Source organism: Pithys albifrons, chromosome 3 (genome assembly GCF_047495875.1).
Source record: "Pithys albifrons albifrons isolate INPA30051 chromosome 3, PitAlb_v1, whole genome shotgun sequence".
NCBI classification, from domain to species: domain Eukaryota; kingdom Metazoa; phylum Chordata; class Aves; order Passeriformes; family Thamnophilidae; genus Pithys; species Pithys albifrons.
Genome location: NC_092460.1, coordinates 72,401,298 through 72,422,045, shown reverse-complemented (window position 1 = coordinate 72,422,045; position 20,748 = coordinate 72,401,298).

The window sequence follows — 20,748 nt, the reverse complement described above, 5'->3', positions numbered from 1 at the left end:
CCTGGGATCTCTATGTCCTGGTATAGATTTTTATATATCCTGAGGAGGTGATTAGTAAATGAGGGTTAAGTCACAACTCTCTCACATTATTTTCCTCCACAATTCCTTTTTTTTTAAAGAATTTTTTAAAAATGGTTTCGCAGTCTTACACATTCATCCTACTCAGCTTGCTCCTAAAAGTTTCTGTCCAGAGCTGAAAGTACATATTCCACAATAACTGAAGACACATGTAATTTCTGTCCTACCAGTTGCCTTAAACGAAACCAGTCTGTAATGTGGGTTGTTCCCTATTTCTGGGCATCCTTCTGTGTTCTGTGAATCCTGCAAATCTACAAGGTCTTCCCAGGCCATCAGCATGGTGGTTCTTGTCATTTCTCTGAGCGTCTGATCAAGATAATTTTACACTGTGGTCCCATGTTTTTAGTTATCTTGAATCAGCCTTTAGTGATGCCAGACTACAAATCCTCCTGCCTTCTATACATCGATGGAGGTAATGAGGACACTGAATCAGTTTTAATTTTTTTGACATGCTTTGTGCACGCGTGCACTCTCCCCCTTTTGGGACTGATCACCATTTTAAACATGATGTTCTATATGGCTGCTGGACTTGTGCATGGCTTTCTACATCCTTGTGGTTTTATAAGAAAAACAAAGAATACACAGTGCATTCCACAAAACTGGGTGTGGGAAGAACTTAAATATCTATCTATGGATGGATGTCCATGTGCGTGTGTATAGGCTTAGAGCATATGTGTGATGGATGGATGGAGATAGATATATGTCTCTGTGTGTGTGTATATGCATAGAGTATATATAGTAGTATGTACATGTATAGCATATATGTACGTTTTTACTTATATATGTGTACACATACAGAAAAACAAATACAAGGCCAAGAATATATTCAGGAATCTTTAAATAATCCTGCATTATGGATTGAAAGTGACATATTGAGGCAAAAAATTTATACCTTGTGTTACTAACTCCTGAATAAAACATTCTTAATTATTTCTGAAGGTCTCCCTGCAGATTTTTTACAATTTGGATGACTCCTACATATTATAAAGTCTTTGAAAAAAATATTTTTAACATGCTAAAGGATTTATATATGTAGTTAATTATTATAACTGAGATGTGGTCATAAAATTAAAATAAAATTATTTACTGGTATACAAGAAACGTTAACTAGTAACATGAGCTGAGAATTTTCCATGCACAATGAATATCATTCCTTTTCAGAGATGTTTTGTGAGATACATTTTGAATTCTAAATATCAAACATGCTAACATGAGCCCACATTTTTTGATAAGAATTAAAGGTACAGATTTCTTTGAGAAGTGGGGTCTTTATCTCCTCTTTCGGTGAATAGAATTTTAACAAGTAGGTCCCTGGAGAAAGTGAAAGATTTTGGAGGAATCATAAGAAAATAGAGAATAAAGATAAATGTTGAAAAAAAGGGGGAGATAAAAAAGATAAAAGGAAATTGATTTTGGGAATGGGGAAGACTGAGAGCTTTTTGACTAGGAGTTTCAATTTGCAATGCAAAGTCTTTATTCCAGACAAAACTTAGGCTTATGCCCAGACTGAAATAGATTGAAAAATTGTGTTTTCTGGTCCTGAGTGTCTCCCATAATGTACTATTGTGCAACTGAAACTTCCAGTTTTCCTGCTTATCATCCCAGGTTTTTGTGAAAACTGCAGCATCAGCCCTTTGCAAGATTGGGTCATGAGATATGAAAATTATTGCCTCATTTCAACAATTTTACTACTTTTCTTTATATAATCTAATAGTGTGTTATAGCCATAGCATTCCCTGTTGAGAAAGCGCAAAAGACTGCCCTTTGCCTACTTTCTGTATTTTTCTATACCTGGCAAGCAAGTAAAATCCATGAATTTTACTAGTTCTTAATAACTACTCAGCAGTGATATGAAGCAGCAGGGGAGATGCAAAAGGGATAATAATTCTATTAAATGAAAAAGAGTAGGATTAAGCCAGTTCATTTATGTTCAGGAAGGAGAAGGAATATGCTTACATATGATAAAAATAAACTGATGAAATTTCTAATATTTATAGAATATTACTCCAAAGTCATTTCCATATGAATAGCAAATTGCCTTTAATCTTTTCATCTGAGCCAGGCTTACCTTTACTCTGTACTCTCACCTCATTTATTTTGTGGGAACTCCTCCCAATTTCTGCAGGAGGAAGAAGGCAGGGTATTAGGGGGTGTCCCACCCTTGGGGCTGAAAATACAACAATACAAATTACTTACTCCCCAGTCTAATTAATTGTATTTCTGGAGCTATAGTAGGGAAGCATTTCTTATCAAAATCCCACTTTAAGGAAGAGCCGGGTGCTACCAGCATGACCCTGAAAAGTCCAAGGACCAAACAGCAAACACTATTCTCAGGAGGTTGCTCACCTGAGGAGCACTGCATGGCTGCATCCAAGAACCACTAGACACAGTGAAAATATTTACATTTCATCCACAGTTTAACAGTAAAGAGTAATATCCCACTCCCTGCCAACAGAACCAGACACAAGTTTTTTCAATACCAGCATTGCTGTTGGGTCATTTTTGAGAAACCAGAAGAACATGGTTCACTACAAAATGGTCCAATCCACAGTTTGTGCTAGAACTGGTTCAGTGATGCAGCAAACCTGTAAGAGGTTGAATATTCTGGATCTACAGCTCACATCACAGCCATTCACTCTCTTTTGCCACTATTTCAGATGATGATGGTTCGATAAATAACTAACCACCTCTGTAGCCAGCACAGAATTTTGTCATTTTGTACTAAGTTTTCCTCCAAAATGTCCATCTGCTGTTCTACTCATCAACACACAATTATTTCATCAGGAATGGGGCTACTTACAGGCACTGGCCAATTTCAGCTCCAGTTTTGTCATTTGCCTTTGGCTAAAACACATTTCAGTGCAGACTGGAGGGCAAATACTCAGTATTGGGTAGCTGCTTTCTGACCTGGGGGCGGTTGCCCTGGCCACACCACTCCCCTCTTCGCCATGCTCAGTTCATGTCTATTCAGTGCTGTTCCATGTACTTATCCCCATGTCCTTCTCTATTCCACCAACTTTCCTTTCTTTGTCTTTTCCATGGTGACAGCCTGACATATGCAAAATGCGGGCTTGCTGGGTCTTGTCTGGCATATTCAGAGACTGCCTAACCCCTGGTATACTGCTTTTCATAGTGTTTGCCTTTGGATAGTTGACATGGCCGAGAACATGAAGCAATTATCATCATCACAGGTCTTAGTTAAGCCCATGTATTGTTAACTTTATGATCTCAGAGCTGTTATTTCCTCACCAATGCACACATAAAGCTCAGATGGGATGGAGACAAACCTGCACAGGGTAGTAGGCATTACCACATGGATAGAAAATAAAAGGAAAGGGAATTTTTGAAGGCAGAAATGGAGGAGGAAGGACAAAAGATTGAGTGTCTGCAGTTGGATTTGGTTCAGCTTATAAGATATTTGAGAGGCTGCAGATTGTCACAGTCAGCATTCCCCTTGTATAACACATCTGTGGGTGGTGGCACAGCACCTCTATTCTCAGGTAAACCTGGTCCATGAACTTTCAAGGAGACCATCTTCAAACATCTGTGTTTTGTAGGATTATATCATAGTCCTTAAAACTAAAATATTCTTTGACTTCCAGGAAATCATACCTATTTCTTTGGTGCAGCATCCTATTCTGAACAAGGGACTGTCCTCTGCAGCTGGCTACTCAGCAAGATTGCACTGGCCTCACAGGGGAGATATTGATATGCCCAGGTAAGGCACATGGAAATGGAGTCCACTGCAAATTGAGGTATTAAATTAAACTGGTCTTTTGGCATTGAACTAATACACTCCTAAGCAGTGAGGTCAATAACTTTTCATTGGGAGGTCAATGACATTTTCCTGTGCTGTAGCAGCTACTGTGGACTCAACTCACCTCTGCTTTCCATATCCTAGCGCCTCATTTTAGCTTCCTCAGTGTCACATCACTGCTGGTCTCTTTGAGGAATAAAAAGATGGCAATTACTCACTTTTCTGTTAAATTACCCTAAGACAGCAAGAGAAATATCTGTGATAAAATCTGAAAATTGTCCATTCATATACAATTATGTTCAGGACCTATCACTGGTTATGTTTAGATGGTAGCTTGCATCTCTCCTCTAATTTCACTTTTTTAATTGCTCACCTTCTGTCATCAGTCTCTCGTGGATCATCATTTGCACATTTCCATGCTGCATTCCTGTGTTCTGCAAACAGCTTGCTAAATGGAGGGATATGAGTCCAGCACCCTGCTGGGCTCTTTCATTGACAACACCTGAAGTTGCCAGGGCTGAGATCCTGGGAGGCTGAGCAACTACCTGTCTGCTCTGTCTTCAAGTGGGAAGGAGTTGCATCAAACAGGCAGGAGATCCCCCTGGACTCTGCTTGCCAGCTGTCCAAAACTCCTTCCAGTTGGGCTGCATTGCCAACTTACAGTGCTGAGTAAGGTGCAGGAATATATGGAGGTGACCCATGGCAAGGGCAATTCACTCTTTCGTTTAGAGATGGGGAAGACAAAATGCGGAACTCAGCATGCTGCCTATATAGACCCCTAGAATGTAAAATTTGTCAAAAATAATGTTCTTTTAATACCTGATTAGACTTTCTTGCCAGCCTGAAGCACTAGTACTTCTTATGGTTAATGAGGATCCCTGGTGCCAGAGGAAGTACTCCACTTTCCCACCTCAATGAGGTATGGAAAAAGCAGTCTGATTTTAAGTCAATTATTTTTACAGGGTATCCCTGCTACCTTCTGGAAGAAAAGTGTGAGTTATTGAGTGTGTTTTGCTATCAATTTAAAGATTATTTGAACACCCTATGGATGTGCTTTACAGAAAAATCTGTGTTAGTAGCCAAGTAAATAATGTATAGGGACCAGATATAAATTTGGTTTGTATTGAAGAAGTAAAAGTTGGAAAAAAGCGTGAAGCAATACAGTACTCAATCTTGGTTCAATCTTCTGCACTCAAAAAGAGCACAGTTTTTAGGTCCACATTCAGTAATTTAAATTTGCTGACCTTTAATTCTCACTTAGAATCTATGAAACAACGTGAAATCCATATTTCAGGTAAGTATGTGACCTTGTACCAGAGTCAACTTGGTAAGCTAGAGACAGAGAGGATGTGTCAAGGGAGAGTCTGTTAAATAAAGCTATGGTATGAAGGACATTCCCTTTAATACAAATATTTCACCTCTTGATATTTACTGTGCAGGTTCTGGCTGCAAAATCCTTCCCTTTGTGCATGGACTCTTCTAGCTGTTACCATTTTCATTTTTCTGTGGACTCCTATTAAAATTCACATCACACCATAGTTCAGTTCTGTTGAAAAGGAAAAAAAACACACTATATTCTTTCTCTGATACATTCCTGTGCACAGTTTTGGTAGCACTTATCTCACCTCCACTGATATTTTTAAAGTTTCATACCAAGCCTTCACACTGTTCTGCTTTTGTGTAATCTTTATAGTAATAGGGCTAATTCAATAATAGTCACACTGGCAAGTGAAGAAGCCCATAATGTAAAACTCAATTACCTTTTCTATTCCTTTTCTCAGTTGCTCTTTTGCTGTGCTTAGTCTTTTATCTTTTTCACTGTAAACAGGTAGCTTATTTAAATTTAATAGACACCACTGCCTGCCTTGTTTCCTTTTCTTCCTTTGAACCTTCTAGACACTCTCAATGAGATGTTCATTCACCTTTGTGTAATACCATAGTAATAGTAATACAGGAAAAAAATGTAATGATTGCATGCAAGCTACAGTAAAAGCCTAATGAACATTTCGTTTGTGAAGAATGTAATTTGGATTCCTAACTGCACTTTGGTAAATTATACAAATTAAATATTCATTACTTTGTACTTCATTAGTTCATATTTGGAACAGTTTTTCTTCATTATAGTAGCCTGGGGTAAAGGGGTTTTTAATATGGTTTATTCTGTTATTTTCCAGAAAATCTTTAGTTAAAATGTTAGAGGAAAGTTGTATTTATTCCACAGCAGCCCAGAACATCCATATAGCAGAGACTATTTTCTCCCACAAGAATATTTTGTAAGTTCAGAAATTGTTCAGAGTTCTTATTTCAATAACCAAAGTAACTAAATATTTAAACTGATTTTTGCAGTAAGTTTGCTATCCCCACTCAGAAAGAATTACAATTTCATTAGCATGAGCAATACCTGACGAATTGTGAAACACAAAGCATGTGTTCTGCACTGTTGCCTTGCATTGCTCAGTCAATGCTCCCTGTGACCCTTCATGTAGGTTTATTTGGTGCAGGAGGAAGATGCTGCTTGCCAGCCTTGAGCAAATGGAAGGAGTTACAAGGAGGATGGCAGCCAGAGGTCCAGCAGTCCTGATGCCTTCCGAGGGAAGGTGGCCATGGGATTGTGACTGCCCCACAAGATCCTGACTAACACACAGAAGTTCTTCTTGCTGCTATTGGAAACACTGGAAGGATATTAGCTAAATGAAATCTTTAAAAGGTTTAGTGCCTCTGATTTGCTTTCCTTACACATTCCTTCATCCTCAGACATGGTATCTGGGGATATAGTCCATCTCCAGAAAGACTCCTCACAAGCTGTACAACACTAAAGCAGAAAAGCATTTTTTATTTTCATTGTTTATGGGCAGTTAGTCATGTCAAACCTCGTTGCTCTGATTTGAAACTAGGGAAGTTAGCAATTTCATATGCATTCAGATAAACTGGAGGGAGGTTATTCATTAAAATAAAATCTTAAAACAGCTTGGGTTTAGCTTGTTGGTTTTCAGTGAGCACACAGTGGTTACATGTAAAGGAGAGATCCCGGACCTGGTGGTTAGTAACTACACAAAGAGAAATAAATTGCTCTGTAGCTCAGCTCTCATACTGTTCCTTGCCAGAAGAATTAGTCTTTTAATACTCTTTCCAAGTAGCCTGCAGCAATAGGATATGTTTGTGTGGCTGATGGGTTGAGGTGAGTGTGTTGGTCTATCCGTACTCAATTGGTAAGGCTCCCAAGTGCTGAAATGCACTTGATGAATGCTTAAGACCCAATGTAGGGTCAAGTGCTGGTGGTGGTTTGGGAAGAGCTTCATGAATGCAGGATTGAAAACCATGGTCCATGTGACTTCACTGAGGTTTCACAGGGAAGAACTATGAAGAATTAGTGTTTTATGATTACTTGTCTTTGCCATCAATAAGATTTGTCTGCTCTTCTGCCAAAACACTATGTTGAAATAAAGTGTGATACTTTCAGTTGTTCCCTTAGGATGTGGGAATAAACCTGTGTTTAAATGACATTGTGACTGTTTCAGGTCCTCATCCTTCTCCAGCCAGCAGGTGCTGTGCACATTTTGGCAAACCAGCTATTCTTGTGCCTCTGGCACTACAAGTGGAAAACTGGGGAGAGAATAGGACACTGCTGAAAAGAAACAGGTGCATCTGTATTGGGTTAATAAATCAGAAAGAGGCAAACATTAAATCTGAACAGTGTCCAGCTCTCTGTGTGTCTGCATTTTGCTGCATACTAATTTTCTCCTTTTTTTGTTTGGTGTTTTTTGGTTTGGGTTTTGTTTGTTTTGTTGTTTGTTTTTTTTTTTTTGTGAGAACTACATCAAACACAAATCAAGTTCTACCTCAGAGACTTCATGCAAATGAAATAATATGTGGATTTGCCTGCTGAGAGCAATGTTTATGTGCTTCTAGGGGTTGCAATGTTTAGAGCTTCTAGGGGATGCAATGGAGAGGTACAAATGAAGGTAAGACACCTTGTTACTAGTTACTGTTTTTTAGACAGGTAGTTGTATTAAGAGCAATAAATAAGCATCACTTGAAAAGTTTAAGTCAATAGCCAAGAATGGATCAGAAGAGCTGCATGCTTGGTCCTTGCATGTTTTATTAAGCAGCTATATCATCCACCAGATAGTTATTTCCAGTTTAGCTGGACAGTTTGCCTTGTTATGACCCAACCCATTACAGTCATGTAGTCCACAGCTTCCTTATCTTCCTGCAAAGGGTCCTTTGCTGCATTTTTGGCATCCTTTCACATTGTGCAGACACATGCAGGGCTGAAGTCTAGGCAGAGTTGCCTCTCTAGTCAGGGGATTCAGTTCCTCATTCATGTGTCCTCTGCTTTAATGGACTGTAGCACTAGTTTATTCCTGCTTGCCTTTTTCTAGACCTTTTAGCCTTGGGACCAATATCTGTTGTCTCATCCACTGACAAACTTTAGTTTAATTCTCTCCAAAATATATCTGTATTACTCCGCAGTTAAGTGTTGTCTATCAGTTTGCATTTGCACACATCTGTGTGTGCTTATTGTGGTGAGAACTCTGGCACAGATTATCCTCTGATATGTGTCCAAGTTTGCCTCTCAACAGACCTGTATAGTTTGTTCTGATTCAGAGGCTGTGGATTAATTTCCAGGCATGCAGTGCAGGAACTAAGGGATTTTAGTCCCTTCAGTGGAGTCAACAAGTCTGACCATATGCACCTACTCTGGAATTACAGTTTTTTACTTCAGGAAGACAAGACAAAAGCAACACAGGCACAGGCCCACATCTGCACATAGAAATTGCCCACACTTCTAAACCATGCATCTGAACTGAGCTTCTTTTTCAGTGACTGAAGAGCACCGCTTCTCTCTTTCTAGAGCCACCCCTTCTGCCCACGGTCTCTCATATAATGAGTCCTGAGGAGTCTTGGCCATGTTCTCTTGAGGGTCTTTGGGAAGGGCATTCACCTGAAGTGAGAAGATGGCTCACCTTTCCTCCACTCGTGCCACAGGATGCATCAATATCATGGTGTGTTGAACACAGACAGATTTTCCCAAAAAAGCAGTGACTATTTATGAAATTTGTCTGAATAAAATGAAGATGGCTTCACTTGTAGAAGAGGATTGTGTATGTTTAATGCAAGAAACACATAGAAATGACACTTCTAAACATAGTGTGCAAATTTCACACTATGTGTTAACCCAGTGTGTTAATAAGAACATCTGATGACACAAATATTAACAGAAAAAATTAATATCTTTTGCAAGGCACTTAACACAGCTTGAGGCAGAAATCAGGATGGTTAATGAAGACCAAATGAAGATCAAATATTTTTATTATTAGTTGAGATTGTCTGCACTCTAGAATGCAGCTGTAAGTGAGAGCTCAGGTTGTGATTCCTATTGCATTCTCTCCAAATAAAAAAAAGTCCTAAACAATCTAATACTGCAGTTATATCTGATATCAACCATGTAGAGCCTGAATTCTGTGCTTATTTCACTACACTTTTAACATGTTTGAAAATGGTGTGGCCTAGGACAGGCTTTGTACTTCATCATGAGTCTTCAGGGGAGATGGAAATAATGGCATAGTCACCATGAGCTGAAAGAGTTTCATTGTATTTTTTCTTAAGCATTCTTGCACTGCTAATCATCAAGAAAATAAATAAATATCAATAATGCCAACCCATTTCAGCACAGCATAAAAAGAATTAGGTGGTTTATAGCCATCTCATTGGTGATACCTCATTTTACTGAAACAGAACAGAACATCCTGGCTCCCCGCACATAACTTTTCCTTTAAGAATGTTAATGGTCTCTTGTTCTGTTCCAGGTAGTTTTCAGAACCCAGTAATAATCAGATTTGTTACTCTGTGTGGTAAATGGGAAGGGGATAGGAGAGAAGAAATTCACCTACCCCCACAGCCAGGGCAAATGTTTTTCACAAAAGTCTGAGTAGGAGAAAGATATTAAAAAAAAAAAATAGACGAAGAGGAGAAGGAGGAAGACAGGTGTGGAGGCAGGTGTGGAGGGAGGGAGGGAGGGAGGGAGGGAGGGAGGAAGGAAGGAAGGAAGGAAGGAAGGAAGGAAGGAAGGAAGGAAGGAAGGAAGGAAGGAAGGAAGGAAGGAAGGAAGGAAGGAAGGAAGGAAGGAAGGAAGGAAGGAAGGAAGGAAGGAAGGAAGGAAGGAAGGAAGGAAGGAAGGAAGGAAGGAAGGAAGGAAGGAAGGAAGGAAGGAAGGAAGGAAGGAAGGAAGGAAGGAAGGAAGGAAGGAAGGAAGGAAGGAAGGAAGGAAGGAAGGAAGGAAGGAAGGAAGGAAGGAAGGAAGGAAGGAAGGAAGGAAGGAAGGGAGGGAGGGAGGGAGGGAGGGAGGGAGGGAGGGAGGGAGGGAGGGAGGGAGGGAGGGAGGGAGGGAGGGAGGGAGGGAGGGAGGGAGGGAGGAAAAGCAGCATGAGTAAATCATCTAAAAATGACCTGTGATATTTGCTGTTGGGTGATGCAGGAAGATAAAAAATGGAGACAGAGGCGTGGAGCCCAAAAAGGATTTAGGATTGGCAGCAGCCTGAGCACTGGCCCCCAAGCTACATTCCCAACTGAGGCAACCAACATGTGGCTGAGTCGTACTGGCATTCAGGAGATATAAAACAATGTGTAGGGACTTGCCTAACTTGGCCAACAGGTGTGCAAAAGACAGGGTGTCTCTTAACCCTGAACTCTGAGCTGTAAGTACTTTGGAACAGACATCAAGGAAATGCCTCTGGGCTCTGCTGAGCCTTCCCATTGAACATGCACTTATGCCAGCCTTATCCTACAAAACCCAGGTGAAGGAAGTGGTAACCTTTCCTTATGCAACAGTTCAGCTTTTGGACCCTCCAGAAGAAAAGTGAGATCAGATTGTGATTTCTCTGCTGCCGATATTTTCCTACCTCCCAAGCCATAAGCTAATCACCTGCAGTGTCACACCAAAAGGACAGCCCCGAAACCAACAGTGGCATTTCCCCCTATCAACATTAGAAACAAAGGTGTGAGATGTTCAGTATGTCCAAATTGCATGAATCATTTATAACGGAAAAGTTTAAGGAAACCAATACAGGTTTACTGCTGTCTCATTGTATAACTCTCTAATATCTGCAAAATGGAAATGCAGATGCCAACCTGCAAAGTTGTAAATACTGTACTTCAATTACTATATTTTTCTGTACTCATAGTTTTCATGGAAATATCTCAGTCCCTTAAGGTTAAATTTTACTTTGTTTCCTGAGCCTATGACACCTACTTAAAATATTAACACTTCAGTTGTACTATTACAGACACAGAACAAACAAAATGTAGTACTTATTTTTCTACTTTTGCAAGCCCTTCTGACTAGGAGTCTTGTAAAGCAATAATGAATGTCCTCATTTTTTAAAATTTTTCTTCACTCCTGTAAAATTCCTCAAAGGCATAAATTAGATTAATTCAGGGACACATTGGTAATATCTCATGTTTTCCTGGAAACAGTAGGAAATCAGAGAAGTCCCTCAAGCAGAGTGCATTAAAGGTGACACAATGGAGATCTTGCAGAGACCTCATCAAACACAGGCAATATTCAGCATTAATTCAATGTCCATTTTGATTCGCTTCCGTCGGGCAGGAAATGAGGCTTGAGTGACAACTTTATTTAGTAAGTCATAGGCTGATGAAAATTTTATGAAATGATGCAACATACATGCAAAAGAGTGGGGTTTTTCATTAGGAGTGCTCGATAAGATACAGTGCAAATGTAAGTAATTTTCATTAGCTATTTGTCAATAAAAGGCATGAAAAATAAATTAGATTAAAACCTTTCTCTGCATAATTCTGCCTTTGTGTTTGCAGAAGAACTCTTATCAGAATACCTTTTAATAATGCGGAACACCTATTGCAGCATTTTTTAATCTCATTATGCTGGGAATACTAATTGTTCTCATTATTTTGCCTCCAGCCAAAGCTCCCATTTGTGATGTGGAGCATTATCTTTTCCAGTATTCTTACATCAGTGATGCCTATGAAACATCTAGTAGTTCCATTGCTGTGGACACTATTTTAACCAAAGGTGCATTTTCACATGCAGACGCTCAACTGCTTTCAGAAAAGCTGGCATGTGTGCAATGGCTTGGATCCCATGACAGGGCATTCATACTGTGCCTTATGCTGAATGAAAACAAGAAGAGAGAGTCAGAGATAAAAAAGGTGAGGAGAGTGCACAGCCCCAGGGCGCTACAATGAATATGATTCTCATGGAAGATGTCATTACTGCTGGCATTTGAGATTGCAAACAGGAAAAGTTATAATAAACCTCTTCATAATAACAGTAATAACAATCCTTTAGAATAATTTTTAAATTAACTTTATTAGTAAACTCATTTAGGTTTAGTTCTTCCCCTGATACTTAGCAGAAGAATTCTTTAGAGAACTATGTGTTTCCTCCTTTTCTGACAGCTTTCCTTGAACTCTACATGGAAATCAATTTACCTTTTCATTCTTCAGATAGGCGACAGCTTCTACATAGAAATATTCCTTTAAACAGAAGCCAATTAAAAAGCTGGCAAACTGTTTTCAGGAAAGAAAGCTGCCTGTTCCAAAGCTATGAACACCAGAGCCAACTACAGGAAAAAAAAAACAAACAAAAACAATATTCTTTTTCCAATTTAAAAGCAAAACTATCCTGGTGCAAGATACTGCTAAGTGACATAGGGCTAAAGGAAGACACTATAGTTAAATATAGAAGAATAATAATTTCCCTTGGCTTTCTGTAGTAGCACACAAATATCTATGAGTAATGTCACAATGCTTCCAGTGAGCAGGGCACTTAATAAAAGCCAAACAACTGTCACACATAGGTTATAAGGTCATTTCTCACAGGTAAGATAAACTGGAAATCCATCCGATGGATGGAATCTGAGATTGTTATGAAGTTTACCACAAAATAAAAAATGAGTTTCACACGTTATTTTATTTCTCAAGGGCATTTTACTAAATATATGCATACGCTGTAACAGATTACCCACAAAAACCCAAAGATATTGGTATCACAGGGATTTAGGAGAAGAAATGTTCTTTAATTGCATGGTACCCTACTTTTGAATATATAAATACAATAAAAATGTACAGTTATGCAATGATGCAGCTTGTGGTGTATTTCATTGCTTTTTCTTGATTCAAAATACTGCAGGTAAACTTTACTATTGCCTCATGGAAGATAAAACTGAAGCCCAGAGTTCAAGGTCAAAGACCATAATGATTTAATTCTGGTTCTCTAAGTGAAGCATCCAAAACCAAGCCCAGTGCAGTAAGTGGGTAGCTGTGCTTCAAGTATAATATTCTCCTGCAGCTCAGCATGCGGCTGCCACCCTTTGTGCCCTTTGAGCTCAGTAGAGGCTGCAGACGTTCAGCATCTCTGAAGACCAAAATTTCCTGATTCATGTTTTAAGCAATCAAATTCAAGCTTCTTGATTTAAATTAGACTTTTACAACTTACAGGGTGGATGGCTGAAAAAGTCAGGAGCAGCAAGGCTGCTACTTTAACTGCTGACCACGGGCATGCAGAACAGTCTCCTTGCCAAGGGTCCCTTGGTACTGGTTTTCCCAGGGGCTGCCCTGATTTCAGTGACCTGCATCATCATGACACTGCCCTGCTGGTATCTGCCTCAATCCAGCTGAACATATGAAGTCAATTTTCCATTAAACACTTTGGTTTCCTCTTTACACTTGTCTACCATGCTCTATTCATGATAAAGACAACTGTAGCCTGGGGCCTTGCTGTCTGGGATTTCTCCTTCTACCTCATGGTCGTCCATGGCATCTGGGGTCATGCTGAATGCCAGCGCTAGCAATCTGCATATTTCAGTGGATCCTCTGCAGAAAGAAACCTCCACACATTTGGGGGCAACCTATATTCAGGTCCTTTCCAGCAACTTGGATGTGGGATGCTTCCTTTCTCTAAGATGGGGAGGGGAGCTGGCAGAAATCTCTATTCCACTTGTCTTTCTATGTTTTGCCTTTGGAAGGAGACAGAACTTTATGCATTTTATTAAATTGCCCCAAAGTAAGTCAATAGGGCACCTGTGGTGAATCTAAAAATAAATAAAATATACATTGCTCTTGAGAAGGCTGTCAGAATTCCAGCCATCCATAAGTATGTCCATGAATAGTATTTGGCATGAAGTCACACAGCACTGATTTGAATCTTCTCTCAGAGGTGAGAGAGGGAAATCATCTTAACATATGGCACTTTTGCAGCCCAGAATAACCAGGCTGCCTCTGATACACAACTGCTGGTCTCCCCTCCCCGTGTTCCTGAGGAAGGGTCACTGTGAACCCTGCTGCTGTATCGCACCTTGCTGTAACACATCATCCTGACTACACTGTGCAGAATTCAATAAAGTAAAGGTCTGATGAGCCCATCAGACACCCTAAAGATGGTAAATGACAGAGGGAGGAAAGAGCCCTCAGCTCCACTGCCCACAAGCTCCATTTATACAGCTGGAAATGGAAAACAGAAGTCCACAGGAAAGCTGATTTCCTCATAGGATAAGAAAGTATAATGTGACAGAACTTCCCATGCATTCTTTCAGTGTGCCATGTATTTCTTTAGGACTGGAAGCAATCCAAAGAGAGGGAGGGAAAAGAGGGTTCAAGCAGGAAGAGAAAGAGACCCATCCCTGCAATTCTTTTTGCCCCACAACATGCCACGGCTACTCTGTGCTCCACAGCATTTATGCCTGTAAAACTCTGGAGCAGAAATCAAAGCATGAGTTATAAGGACTTTTTCAGCACTATTCCACTTCAAACACCCACATAAAATGCACATTGTGAATGACTGCCAGGATCAGTGAAGAGATCGTGCTGTGGTCTCCACAATCAACAGGGCAGAACAGGAACTTCCTGCACCTTTGGGAGCTCCTGTTTTGATTAAACATCTGAGAAATTTCCCAAAAGACTATTACGCTCAATCAATATGACATTGCTTCAACTAATGAAAATCTTATAGCATTCAACATCCTTTGAATCATAGATTAGAGAGGGCAGGTTAGTTCAGGTACTGAACTACTTTTCAAATTACATAATTACCTAGTAATACCACTGTATGTATTAAAACACTTATTTTCAATGGAAAATCCATGTTCTTGAAATTCTACTTTGAAAGGTATAAAAACCGATTATTTTAGTATTTTGTGATATTTTGAAATCTTAAGCTTTCAGGCTTTGTTCAAAGTTAATTGCATATTCTTTAATGCAGAAAAAGAAATTAATACAACATGTAATTATTACTGACATCTAAAAATCTTGAAGTTAAGGAAGTCATACCGTAACTATTTACATGACAGTATTTATTGCTGGATTGTGAATATATCATTGTGAGTAAAATATTTTTCTATCATCTGAAACCTGAATATTTCATTATATAAAACACATTTTTAGAGGAAATTTGATAAAGGCATATTAATTAATAAATTATCCAGTCTTGACTTTCCTTTTTTAGATTACAAAAAAGAAAAAGGCTTACCTGTGATTTTGTTATTGTACTAACAGTTCACATATTTAATACTTGTATTTTATTTTCCTTGTGTGACAATTAAAATGTTGTAGCTTACTGGAATGTGTTAGATATTATACTGGTAAGACTGCCAAATATTTTCACAAGTCTTATGTAAAACTCTAATATATAAAATTCTTATTATATTGTAGCCTATCGTAGTTATATTTACAAATGCATTTTAGTTCAAGTCCCTCATAACTAGACTTAAATTTGAATTTAGTAGTTATGTCATTGACTGAAGCACTATTTTTGTACAAAACTGAAAGGGGTTAGGTTTGGGTTTGGGTTTGGTTTTTGTTTGTTTCAGAGTGGGGTGTTCTTGAAAAAAGAAAACAGAAGACAATGAAGCTGAGCCCGGTTTTTGCAGGTACGGTGGGCATGGGCATAGGAAGGTCATTTCCCATCACAGTGTTTATATTACAGAATTACAGAATGGATAAGGTTTGAAGGGCCCACCGTGGATCATCTGGTCCAACCTCCCTGCTCAGGTAGGGCCGTCCTAGATCACATGGCACAGAATTGCGTCCAGACAGTTCTTGAATACCTCAGATGAGGGAGACTCCACAACCTCTCTGAGCTATCTGTTCCAGTGGTCAGTCACCCACCCAGTAAAGAAATTATTCCTCACATTCAGATGGAACTTCTCATGCATCAGTTTCCGCTGTTGCCTAATAAGTCTAATAAGACTGACACAGGGGAAAAAAAGGTGAACTTTATCCTACAATCATTATATCTGCATTTGAATTTCAGAAATTTCTCAGATAAGATTAAGAACCAAGAATAATTGGGACTATGCCTTATTTTTCAGCTGTACACATTCAGTAAAGAAGTAAGTTTTATTTATTTATTTTTTGTGTGTGTAAAATGTGCATTTTAGAATGCAAAAAAAAAAAAGGAAATAAGAAAAAAAAAAGAAAATATTTTCCATGTCTATATTGCATGGTGTAACTCATGGACTTACAGGATTTTTTATCTCAGCTTCCTCCCCTAAACATGTTCTGAGATAAAATATAGAACATAAATCAGATTGACATCCAGGTCTACTTTACATATTTGGAAGAACTGTAGAGAAAAGGCTAGGAATTGAAGGGCAGATCTGACAACTCTTTTGGGAAAGCTCCTTGAAGAGGTGGGGGAAAAGGAAGAGAAAAACTCTTAGATGTTTAAATCAAAGGGATGTTTCTGCCTGAAATAAAGTAAATATGAGCATACATATTATTTTCATGACTTAAAATTTTTAGATTAACAACTGCAAGCAGACCTGATTTGATCAAGAGATCATTGAATTCAAACTTTTTTGGCCGTTCCATCAAATGAACCTAATAACAGTTACAGCATGACCTGAACACAACCTTTTGTAGAACAGTGTCAGTTACAACTTTCAATACACACAAAAAAAGTGTTTTCTAAAAAAAATGCAAGTCTGTATCAGGGAATTGTACAGATCACAACCTGGCTGTCAGCCTAGACTTGGTCTACAGATATATCCAGTTCTTCTCATGGGAAAGTATTTTACATTATGTCAAATTTTGTCTGGCCTTGTACAAGGATAAAAGTAAAATGGAAGAAGCACTGTACTTTGAATTTAATTTGTTGCATGGAGCTACCATCTGGTATGGTAGTTTTAGCTAAGCCTCAAATTAGCAGGCTCAGAGAATCTACATAGATTAGGAGAGGCAGGTATCACCTGACTTAAGCAACCAAAGAAATATTTCATACCAGATGACAGAAACCTGAGATAGGTAGGAGGAGTTTCTCTGTTCCATCATGTCTGCAGTGGAGACAGGACATTCTGCAGCTGTCCTGCTGTGCTGGGCCTTCCTTCTACTGCCTCTGCTTCACATATTGTTTTAGTTCAGGAAACGGAAATGTTTTATTGTTATTTTCCTCTCTTTTGCCTTGCTGGGTGTCTTTTGGGATGCTTTATGAATCTAGAGTAATGAAATCTAGTTTTGGTGGGAAGTAGAAAATTGTTATATCTAACTTGTGTAAGTGTGTGTTATTTTGTAGTTTTCTCTTAATTTTCTTTTTTCTGTTTAAATATATGTATAGTTAGTTTAAGTATAAAGTAGTTTGAGTTTCTAGGTTTTTGGTTTTTTCCTTCTCCCTTTTTCTCAGTGAGAGAAGGAGAGGCTTTGACTCTGTATTAAGCAGTTGACATTTTGCCAGCTCAACCCAATACACCAGTTCACTAATAAACAACACTTCTCAGCTATCTTGGACCCTGTTAGACCTGCTAGTCCAACAATCTCATGCTTGTTTTGCACTACATTCTTGATGGACTTTGGGTCAGAGAAATGTCTCTCCAAGTCCCTGAAAATTTCAGTAAGCATGAACCATAAACGTTTCGTTTTAACAATGAATACTGTGAAATCTGGGATAGATGAAATAGAGGAAGTGATAACAAAAAACACCGTAAAAAAAGAACTGCTAAGAGAAAGTTTTTTATTCCATTAGCAGCAGGTATTTGTTGACATTGGAGGCAAGCCAGTTCATACTGGGCAAAAACTTGCCTAACTTGTTTGTGTAAAATGAGCCTTTTATAGTCTTAAGTTCATAGTTAACACCTTCTAATTTCCGTAGTAACAACTGGGTGAAATCTTGGGTGAAGCTTTCCTTTTGGCTTCAAATTTAGGTAGTGGTCACCTGACTTCATCCCTCAGGTGGTCTTGAAGCATCTTCATCACTGTTGGACTTACGCCTTTTCTTTGTTCAGTGACATGAACTGTCAAACTTGTAAAACCTTGGCTCTAACTCTACAAAATCTTGGATCCTTATCATTTCATCCTATTGAAGTGTCTAGCTTAGTTTAATGTATGACTTCTAATCTATGGTATACTGGTTTCTATGATTGCTAGACAGACTGTACTAGAACAAAGCAACTCCAGCACTTCATGGCTGTTCAGCGGCCTTGCTGTGCAAACAATATTTTGCAAAGCAGAATTAGAAATTTCACAAACTAGGGTGTTTTGGTTTTTTTGGTCTCTTTTCTCTTTCAGGAAGGAAGAACAAAAGAATCACCAGAACAATAAGGTGATGAAGACATGATAAAATAGATAAAAATATGTAAATAGGAAACAGGCAAATTCTCATATTAACCTTCTTCAGCAAAATTAGTAGCAGGATAATCAAGTCATCTCAGGGACACAGTTACAAAGCCTTTGTGGAACACTCACCCAGCTGAAATTCAAGAGGCATCTCATCGTGGTTTCAGCTCCACAACATGGAATTTACTAGCATTGTGAAAGACATGTGCAACAAATACATATCCTCCTTTCCTTCCCCAATACTAACAGTGTGCAAAGCTGAAGTCACTTCACTGTAGACTGTGACTGAGGGGTATTTTGGAAAATGTCTTCTACAGGGTGAAGTTGACACTACAAAGCCTCACAGGTATCAGAGCTTTTGCACTCTTATCTATCTATCTATCTATCTATCTATCTATCTATCTATCTATCTATCTATCTATCTATCTATCATGTATCTAAAGAACTATGTTGTCTTAATTCTAATATTTTCTCTTTCTTACATATGTTCCCCTTCAAATGCCTCTGACCAATCCTTTTTCCTACAACAGCAGAGGCAGAAACTATCAGGACTAGAACCAAGGACATCTATTTCTCACTATTGACTGATGAAGAAGATGGTAAGCATGGACCTGAGACACAGGTGGCAATAGGCATGAAGAATATGAGGAAAAACCACACAAGAATAAGAGGTAAAAATATCCTGCTTTCTGTGTATCTGAGTACACAGTCTCCTGGTTAAACAACTTTTTCTCCTAATGCTACAATTTTCCATTATAAATCATTTCCTTTAGTGACTCAGTTTTTCCAGACGTCACATCAAGAATTTCAGTTTGTGTGTGAATACAATTGTGGAAAAAAAGCAACCCTGGAACACTAGATAGGTTATCTGGTCATTGTTGAGCTTAATTCTCACTTGTTCTTTCTCCTTTTCACTTTAAAAGTTTCTATCAGCTGACCAGATTTTTTTCAGTATAATCATTTAATTTATTTAATGTTTATAGTTGTTAAGGCTTTTAGTGGAATAATTTTAAAATATGCTTTTAGGGTCACTTTGTTTCTATTAAGCTTTTAAAACAGATTAAATCCAAGGTCTCTGCTTTCTGAATACAAAAACAGATCTTGCCTGTGAGGCCAAAACCAATTTAAAGCATATGAAATGCAGTAGAATTAATCCATCCAGAACCAAAAGAAAGACTGTATTAACAGCAGCTGATCTATTTGTTTGACATACAGTATATGCTTTGGTTTATAATTTTTAAGGTGTGTGAAAAGGGTCACATTATATATTACAAAAATAGCAAGGCAATGATTTACAAGACTTCACATTGTGTCTATTGACCTTCTCAATAAGAAAGGTTGGTGGTTGTAACAGCACTGAAAAATTAAACCCATGGGAGTCAATTTAATGTGGTATAAACTCTACAACATCCAACAAAATAGCCATATCAGCTGTTTTATCTACAGGTTATGTTTCAGTTGTAAAATGCAGTTTTTAATAAAAAGTGCATAAGCTTTTTTTTATTTTGCAAAGCTTATGTTTCCTCCTCTGTGGAAGCAGCTGCTCCCTACCTTTCTTGTGGCAAAAAATGAAAGTATTGTGTTATAGCTGGTTCCCTCAGTGGGAGAAGAAAGAAAATGAAGAAAGAAACTGCTTAACAGTAGTGCAAGTAATTTTGTCTAGGTTCTTTCTAAAAATTGAACTCTGAACTCTGAAGAAAAGATGTACATCTGTTTCTCCTTTGTTGTGGGCAAATACATTAGTCTATCCACAAGGAAAAAAATATCAGCCCGTGTACAGCTTGAAATAATCAATACCTAGACTTAACAATTGAGTAATGCTGCATGTTAACACACTAACTGTGAAAATGGGAGGTTAAGGGCAAGAAATCTCTTTTAATTATCAGAGCTGTGTGTCATTGATATTGGTATTTGAACACATCTAAGGAATTGGCGGGTAAATGAAAGAAAAAAACCATTCAAACGCTGATGTTTCTTATGATTTACCTCATTTTTTGCACGATTATCTGACTGCCTCAGTAACTTGCACAGACAGAAGCTGGCAAGAAAAACAGTGCCTTGTCTCATATCTGGTTTATCATCTCTAGGATGTTCACCTCATCCACTTGTAAAGACTCAGACAAAAATCAGCCTAGAGGCACGCAGAGATTGCTGAAGCTGTGTGTTAATAGCCACTGTCCTCTAAAACAAAACAAAAGCAAAATGATGCAGCTAACATACCAGGTATTCTGATTCTGGTGTATAGGTTAGCAGAGGCTTTCCAGAGAGAAAGTCAAAGGCAGACACAATACTGGAGATACAACTAGCACCTTTTGGTTATTGGAAGGGTG